This window comes from Sipha flava, unplaced genomic scaffold (genome assembly GCF_003268045.1).
Source record: "Sipha flava isolate LNK unplaced genomic scaffold, YSA_version1 48_pilon_pilon, whole genome shotgun sequence".
Taxonomy (NCBI): domain Eukaryota; kingdom Metazoa; phylum Arthropoda; class Insecta; order Hemiptera; family Aphididae; genus Sipha; species Sipha flava.
The window spans coordinates 589,838-597,330 of NW_020273306.1; the positions used below are offsets into that span (position 1 = coordinate 589,838).

The following is a 7,493-nucleotide window of genomic DNA, read 5'->3' on the forward strand; positions in this document are numbered from 1 at the left end:
AACTCAAATGGCGCCGCTGATTGCGTCATTTAAGTGCATATCTGAAAACATAACATGTGATGGGAAACGTGTTAAAGAAAAAAATTACGCATGTAATGCATGTATATTAAAATTCCGTGAGAAGGAATGCTCAAACAATGAAAAACGGTTTTTCAAATCTATCCATGTGATGGGTATTTCACTTTATTTTTTTTAATGTTTTAAAAATATTTTTTCACTTAGTAAATCTGTGTTTTATTTTTGCCTGTTAGATTGAAATTTATTTTTATAGAATGTCGGTATTAACTATCATCATTGACTGACGTGTATTTTATTTGGAACAATTGTAAAAATAATTTAAAGTTATTGTTTGGCCAGGTATATATTATAGTAGACAATCTTGTATTATTATACAGAGGATACCTTTCGATATTTCTAATGATAATTGTTATAATTATTTTTTATTTAATGTTATACGGAGGAAACTCAGTTTACAAAAAAAAAAAAAACCAATCATAGCAGCAAAACGTATGTATGTTACTCATCAGCATACTAAATTAAAACAGAATGTTAAATAATAAATATATAATAATAAAATACAACAAAAAACATACAAATATAATCCACATATTAGTATAATAATTTATTAAATATATTCATAACCTTATCAATAGAACATAATATAGAATTTAGAGACATTAACTAGTATATTCAAGTACTTAATAATCAAAAGTAATCTAGAATTTAATATGAATATTAAAGACAATGTTTATAAATTTAACGCTGATATTAAATCATTTATTAAACAACATAATAAAACTAAGCTAATATTATTTCCAGCCATTATTGAAATATTAGTTAGAGAAAAAATGAATAATTGGCTTTAACATTTTTAATAAAAAATGATTCTTTATTTCTTGAGTTTTTATAATTTGTTTTAAAATTTATTTTTTCTAGTAATTAATGTACCTTATTATGTAATAATTTATATGGGAATAATATATTAAAGTAATTTCTTCTAGTTTTTAGAGTTGAAATATTGAAAAAAACGTAAGAAAACGCTATCATAAGACGAATGAGGTCTCTAAACATTACATTTGTAAGAAATGAAAAGTAGAAAAGAGTTTTTTATTGTTATCAATTGTTGTGTAAGTGTAATACTATTAGGAGACCAAATAAAGGAAACATACTCTAGGTTTAAACGTACTAAAGTATTATAAAGCATGTGCGTTATTAAATTCTCAACAGCTACGGTTTAAAAAAACTAATTTTGATATTGATTTATTTCTTATTTTATCAATATGATAATTAAAATTTAATTTCACGTCGAGATAAACGCCTAAATCATTAATAATAAATACATGTTGGATGACGGAACTTAATAAAGTTTAGTTCATAGTATATTAGTTTTTTTATAAGAAAATAAAATTACAGCACATTTATTGATATTTAGTTGCATACCATTGTGAATGCACCATTCGTGAAAACAATTTAAATCAGATGCTAAAAGCGTTTTGTCTGATATATAATTAATTGTTTTGAAAATGTTTGTATCATCGGCAAACAGTAGTAAATTTGAACTTTTTATTGCTAAGAATACATCATTTATAAAAATAAAAATTATAGTTCTTGATAGATGATCGTTTTGAAGGACACCGGAACTAACTGAAATTGGATTAGAGTATGAGTTGCCAAAATTTACTATTTGAAATCTATTTTATTTTTTAAATAATTAAACCAAGATAGTAGAGGGTTATTTACACCATATTTTTTAGTTTATCAATCAGTACGGAATGGCTTATTTTTTCGAGGGGTTTTTCAAAGTCTGTATACACCACTTCGGATTGAACGTTAGTAGAAAAGGAATCAAAAATGTGTTGTTTGAAAATCCTTAAGTTAGCCACAGTTGATCAATCAGATCTGAAGTTATGTTGTTAATTAATAAGTAGAATATTTAATAAAGGAGTAAATTTATTGTAAATTATCTTACTAAATATTCTTGGAATAATAGAAATTTTACATATTAGACGGTAGTTAGAAATAGATGAATTATCACCTTTTTTTTATAAATAGAAGAAATATGAACTATTTTCCAAGGAAAAAAAATGTAGCTAATTCTAGGGATTTTTTTAACAGAATGTGTAGAAGGTAAGTTAATTTGAATCGATAGTTATGTAAAAAATTTCGGAGAAATATTATCCGGGCCACATTTTAAGTATCAAGTTCTTGAAAAATATTGGAAAGGGTAATATTAATGTTACAAAGAGAAATAGATGGATTAAATGATTTGATATTTGTAGGAGTATTAGGGAGAAGTTGAGAGTATGACCCTAAAAAATATCTTGCAAATAAATCGATCATATTGACCATATTTTGACTATTATCAATTTGAACATTATCAGGATGCATTATATTTTATATTTAGAAAGGTGTTATTTGGTTTTTTGTCATTGAACAATTTCCAAAAAAGCTTAGGATTATATTTTATAGACTTTTGAATATTAAATAAATAATGTGAATAATTATTGGCTTTTAATAATTTATATTGAGTTCTTAAAGTAGTGAATTTTAAATAATCGGTAGTTGAATGAGTTTGTTCGTAGTTAGAGTGTGCTATTTTTTTTAAGAAATATGAGATGTTTTAAATTATTACTTAACTATGATGAAAAATATTATTTATAATTAAGATGTATAGGGGTAATTTTTTTATTCAAATAAAATATTGTGCGAATAGAAAAATTCAATATTAGTATCTATCAAATAATTTCATTCACTGTATACTTCCAAGGGCATTTATTATATTTGAACAGTCTGCTTAACCCAATTGTATTTAATTTTATTATTTAATATAGTATACTCAATACAACATTTAATTGAAAAATATATTTTTATTTATTTGTATTTAGAACTTTCAGCAAATACTATTATAGTTCGACAATTACATTAAATACAGAAACAGATATAATATCAATGCAAGTAATAATAGAGTGTAGATGGTGACATAAAATAACTAATTAATATTAAAATAATAATAATAATAATAATAAACATGTATAGATAATGTATATAGAATTTAGTATAGGTATCTTAATAGCAATATACGATTAGATAGTCCCGTAAATTATAATGTTAGGGTAAAATAATAAATATAAGTTACGTTAAATGATAACAGTATTAGATAATTTATTTATGAATTTGTTTGCTTATAAGATATGGAAATAATAAAAGAGTTAATTATAGAAGTTAAATCAGAGAGAAATGTCGTTAAAATGGATTCCAAATTAGAATTATGTAGGATGATGTTGGGTTGGGTACTAGAGGTTGCAGAAGCATAGAATGAAATTTAATTGTTAGGAATATTAGGGAGGGGCTTGGAGGTTTTGTTATTGGAATAAGGGAAGTTGTTGTGAGATAATATGGGTTTAGTTTTTTGACGTTTTTTGATGATGGATCGATAAACTCGGCATCCTTTGAAGTTGGCTGTGTGTGCCTCAGAATAGAGCGCGCATTTGGCTGGAGTACTTCGGTCTTTTGAGCAATCCTCGGTTTGATGGTATTCGTTGCATTTGAGGCATTTAAATTCATGGTGACAATAATTATATGTATGTCCGTAGCCTTGACAATTATAACATTGTGGTTCACCCACGACGAAAATGATGGGGTTTCTCAATTTAGACTATAGTGTTAAGTAGCGAAGTGATATTAAAAATATCATTATTGTTATCATGACGATTTAAATCAACAAAAATTAGTAGCAGACCGCGTTTATTTTTATTTTTGACATTAATGATTTGTTTCACGGTATGTTCTTCTCTCGACAATGCGTTGGAAATTTCCATACACAATGTGAAATGGTGGAGATTTTTTATTACGACTCTGAATGAGCGATAAATGCTAGGTTGATACGTATGAAAATAAGCTCCAGTATCCCTAAGATGGTTTATAATAGTGTTGTAATTTTTTGCGCCCTTGGCGTGTACAATAAGAAATGAGGTGGTTGACTTACAGGTAAAAGCGTTTGGGCGGGTTATTCTTATTAGTTCCTTTGTGAAGGCGGAAAAATTAGTGAAGTTAAAGATGTAAATCGGTGGGGCTGACGTTTTATTTATTGAGGATTGGCGGCTCGTTGTCTTGATTTGCAGGAGCTGGTTTTTCGTTAGGAGCTGACGAACTAGTGGATGTATTGAATACACTGTCACTGGGATCATCGGAATCTAAGACGGCAAATCGATTAGGTATAACGAATATTTTTGATATTTTATTTACGTCAACTTTTGGTGAAGTTGACGACTTAGATAAATTACGTTTGTTAGAACAAGGCGTACGAGGCGGACCGCCATCGATGTTATGTATTGTGTCTACCATATTAGAGAGATAATTAAATCATATTGAACGTGAAAACGCGATAACGGAGCTCATAAGGCAAAATATGTACGTGCATGTTGAGCAGAACTGAAAATTTATTTTTAATGGTAGATGAGATTATCGATATTAACGATTGAAAAATTATTTAATGTTACAGATAATGATTTATAATTTGATATTATACTTGTAAAATCCAACAATACACCATTTTAATTTAAAATATTATGGTGTTGAACAAGATTTAAATTATATAAATAATCGAAAAAAAAAAAGAATTTACAATAGAAAAATGTAAAGTAAGTTAAAATTACCCAATAATACTATATTTTAATTGGGGCACTTGTGAAATATAATTAATAGAATCTAAGTAATTTGACGTAATTGTAACGTATTTAATCACTGTAGGTATTTATTATTTGCTGATGACTTAAAGTTATACATGCAAATTGAATCACCCAATGATTTATATAAATTGCAGTCTGATTTAAATATTTTTTTTTTTATGGTCAATATCAAACGGGTTGCAAATCAATGAAATTAAATGCCTTCAAATTACATTTACAAGATCTAAATTTCACGTTTTTTATCAGTATGTAATTAATGGTTTTAACCTCATGGCTGTTAATCACGTCAAAGATTTGGGGATTTTATTATCTAGGTGATTTAATCTTTTCCAAGCATGTTACATATACTTGTAATAAAGCTTTACGAGCACAAGGATTTTTAAAAAGTAATTTTAATGAATTTCAAAATATTGCATGTTCAAAAATTTTATATATTTCTCTCATACGATCTATTTTGGAATATGGTTCAATTGTTTGGTCTCCATATACGGCCTGTGATATTAAAAAGATTGAATCCATACAACATCGCTTTTTAAATATGGTATCTTAAAAAAAAAATAATATTTTCAAACATGAAGATTTACTCAATAGTTTAAACATACACACTCTATTATGCAGAAGAAAATGTTTAGATGTCTACTGGATGTATAATTTATTAAATAACAAAATTGACTGTCTCAAAATTTTAAGTTTAATAAATGTTCCTCAAGTTTCTCTTCGTTCTCATCTGCTGTTTTACTAAACCACATGTACACAGAACTTAAGTAGATACTCACCTGTTAATTGCATGCTTAACTTATGTAATTCAATAAAAACTTTGATTTCTTTCATGATTCTCCATTTTTATTAAGATCGATATATAGTAACATCTTTAATTATTAAAATTATATATATTTATGTTTAAAATTAAGCTTATTACTTATTTGTACTTAATCAAAATTTACTATTTACTTTTATATTAATTTCATAATGAATTATGTTAATCATGTTATATATCAACTATGTAACCCATATTTTATGTGTAAAACTTGATATTTGTTATTTGTTATTCTGTATTCTATACCGTTTGCCTTTTAGGCGTAATCGTCTTTATGATGATAATAAATAAAATAAAAAATAAAATAAAATAAAAGTATTTAGTAAATTTATCAATCGACGAATTATTGGATATGTATACAGACTTAAAATTAGATTATTTCGATTAAATTTAATTAAAATAAACAAAATTTCTAGCTTATTATTTGATATAACGATAATTTTTGACTAATAAAGTAGACTAATATTCTTATTTCGGTCACATTTTTATGTGTGGTAATTATTGAAGCTGATCCTTGGTGTTAACATTATCGGACAGCCATATTGTAGTAAACACAAAAAAATCAAAGGTTGAACAAGGTATATATTTGTTTAAATGATAAATTTTCATATTTAAGCCTCGTACGTTTTGGTAATAGAGTGAATATGTAAATTATGTGATTTTTATTCACGTTATTTGGATTAATAATAGTGGAATTATCTTTTATGTGATAATATTCTTTTCATATCGTTTTCGTCGATTTTCAAACTCTTTGCGTAAATTAGATATAAATTTGCGTTGTTTTTCAGTATGATATGATTACATTTTAATGTTTGACCATAATGATGTAGAACGTAGATTAGATTGAGCATGAAGAATATAAAAAGTATGATTTACCTCTGGAAAAGTAACTTTTAAAGGTTGATCTTTGTTAGTAGATTTTCCTAGTGAAATTTCACAGTTATATAATTTAAATTTAATTCATAAAGAATTATTTTAATTTTATTCGCATCTGAGTTTGTATTTGATATATTTGTTTGTGTTTGATACTACCACAGGCAAATGAAGTACTAAAATATTTTTTGCGCGAGATTGACGGTCGAAAAGTTCATCAATAATATTAAGTTCAGAATTCATTGATTAACATTTATTTAACGTTTTGAAATTATCTTCAAGTACTGTAATTTAATTTCAGAATATCAGTAACTTTGAAATTGAAGCAATTATAAAGAGAAAACATTTAACCATTACATAACCGAGAATCGTGGTTTATAGCACACCTGTATATAGCAATTATTGAGAGGAAGAATCATCGTTGTAATACGATATTGTAAAATCAAATTTCTCACAGTTATTCTTGCTACATTTACAAAAACCTAAATTATTTTTTTAAATTCATAACAGTTTAACATAAAAAATTAAAGTCAGTACGAAATATAAAATAGTTTCATATTATAATGATTTATTATCATAAAATTCATCATAAAATATAAAATTGTATATTTTTAAGTGTGTGATTTTTATTTCCTGTAACTTATTACTACAAAGTTTTGAATAATGATTTAATAGTATTTTTAGTACTTATTAACTATAAATGTATTGATTATTATAATTTTACGTTTATTGTTGTTAGCGAATAAAAATAAAAACGTAGAATAAAAAATTAAAATTACATTTTTAATATAATATTATGAATATAACGAACAACAATATAGTTATGGTGTGCATGAAAGTATTGTCTTAATTTTTTAACAGTAACATTTTTTATAAGTTACAAATTTTTCAAACGAAAAAAATATTAAAAACAACAATTTTGTTTTGATGATTACGGAAAAGTATTATTCATGCAATTATACGAGTACTTAAATAAATATTAAATACAGTTATAGTATAACTAATTTAATTATTGTTGTTTATAAATTACAAATTTTTTGTTGTCTATAAATATCATTTTTTTAAGAGTTGCAACGTAGGGTTTTTAAATGATAATTATTTATTACTCATCAAGA

General features: G+C 25.3%; 1 pseudogene; it reads right to left on the minus strand.

The window, feature by feature from the left end:
* Positions 1–3,184: 3,184 nt before the first annotated feature.
* On the minus strand, positions 3,185–4,344 carry LOC112690099 (annotated as a pseudogene).
* Positions 4,345–7,493: the final 3,149 nt, after the last annotated feature.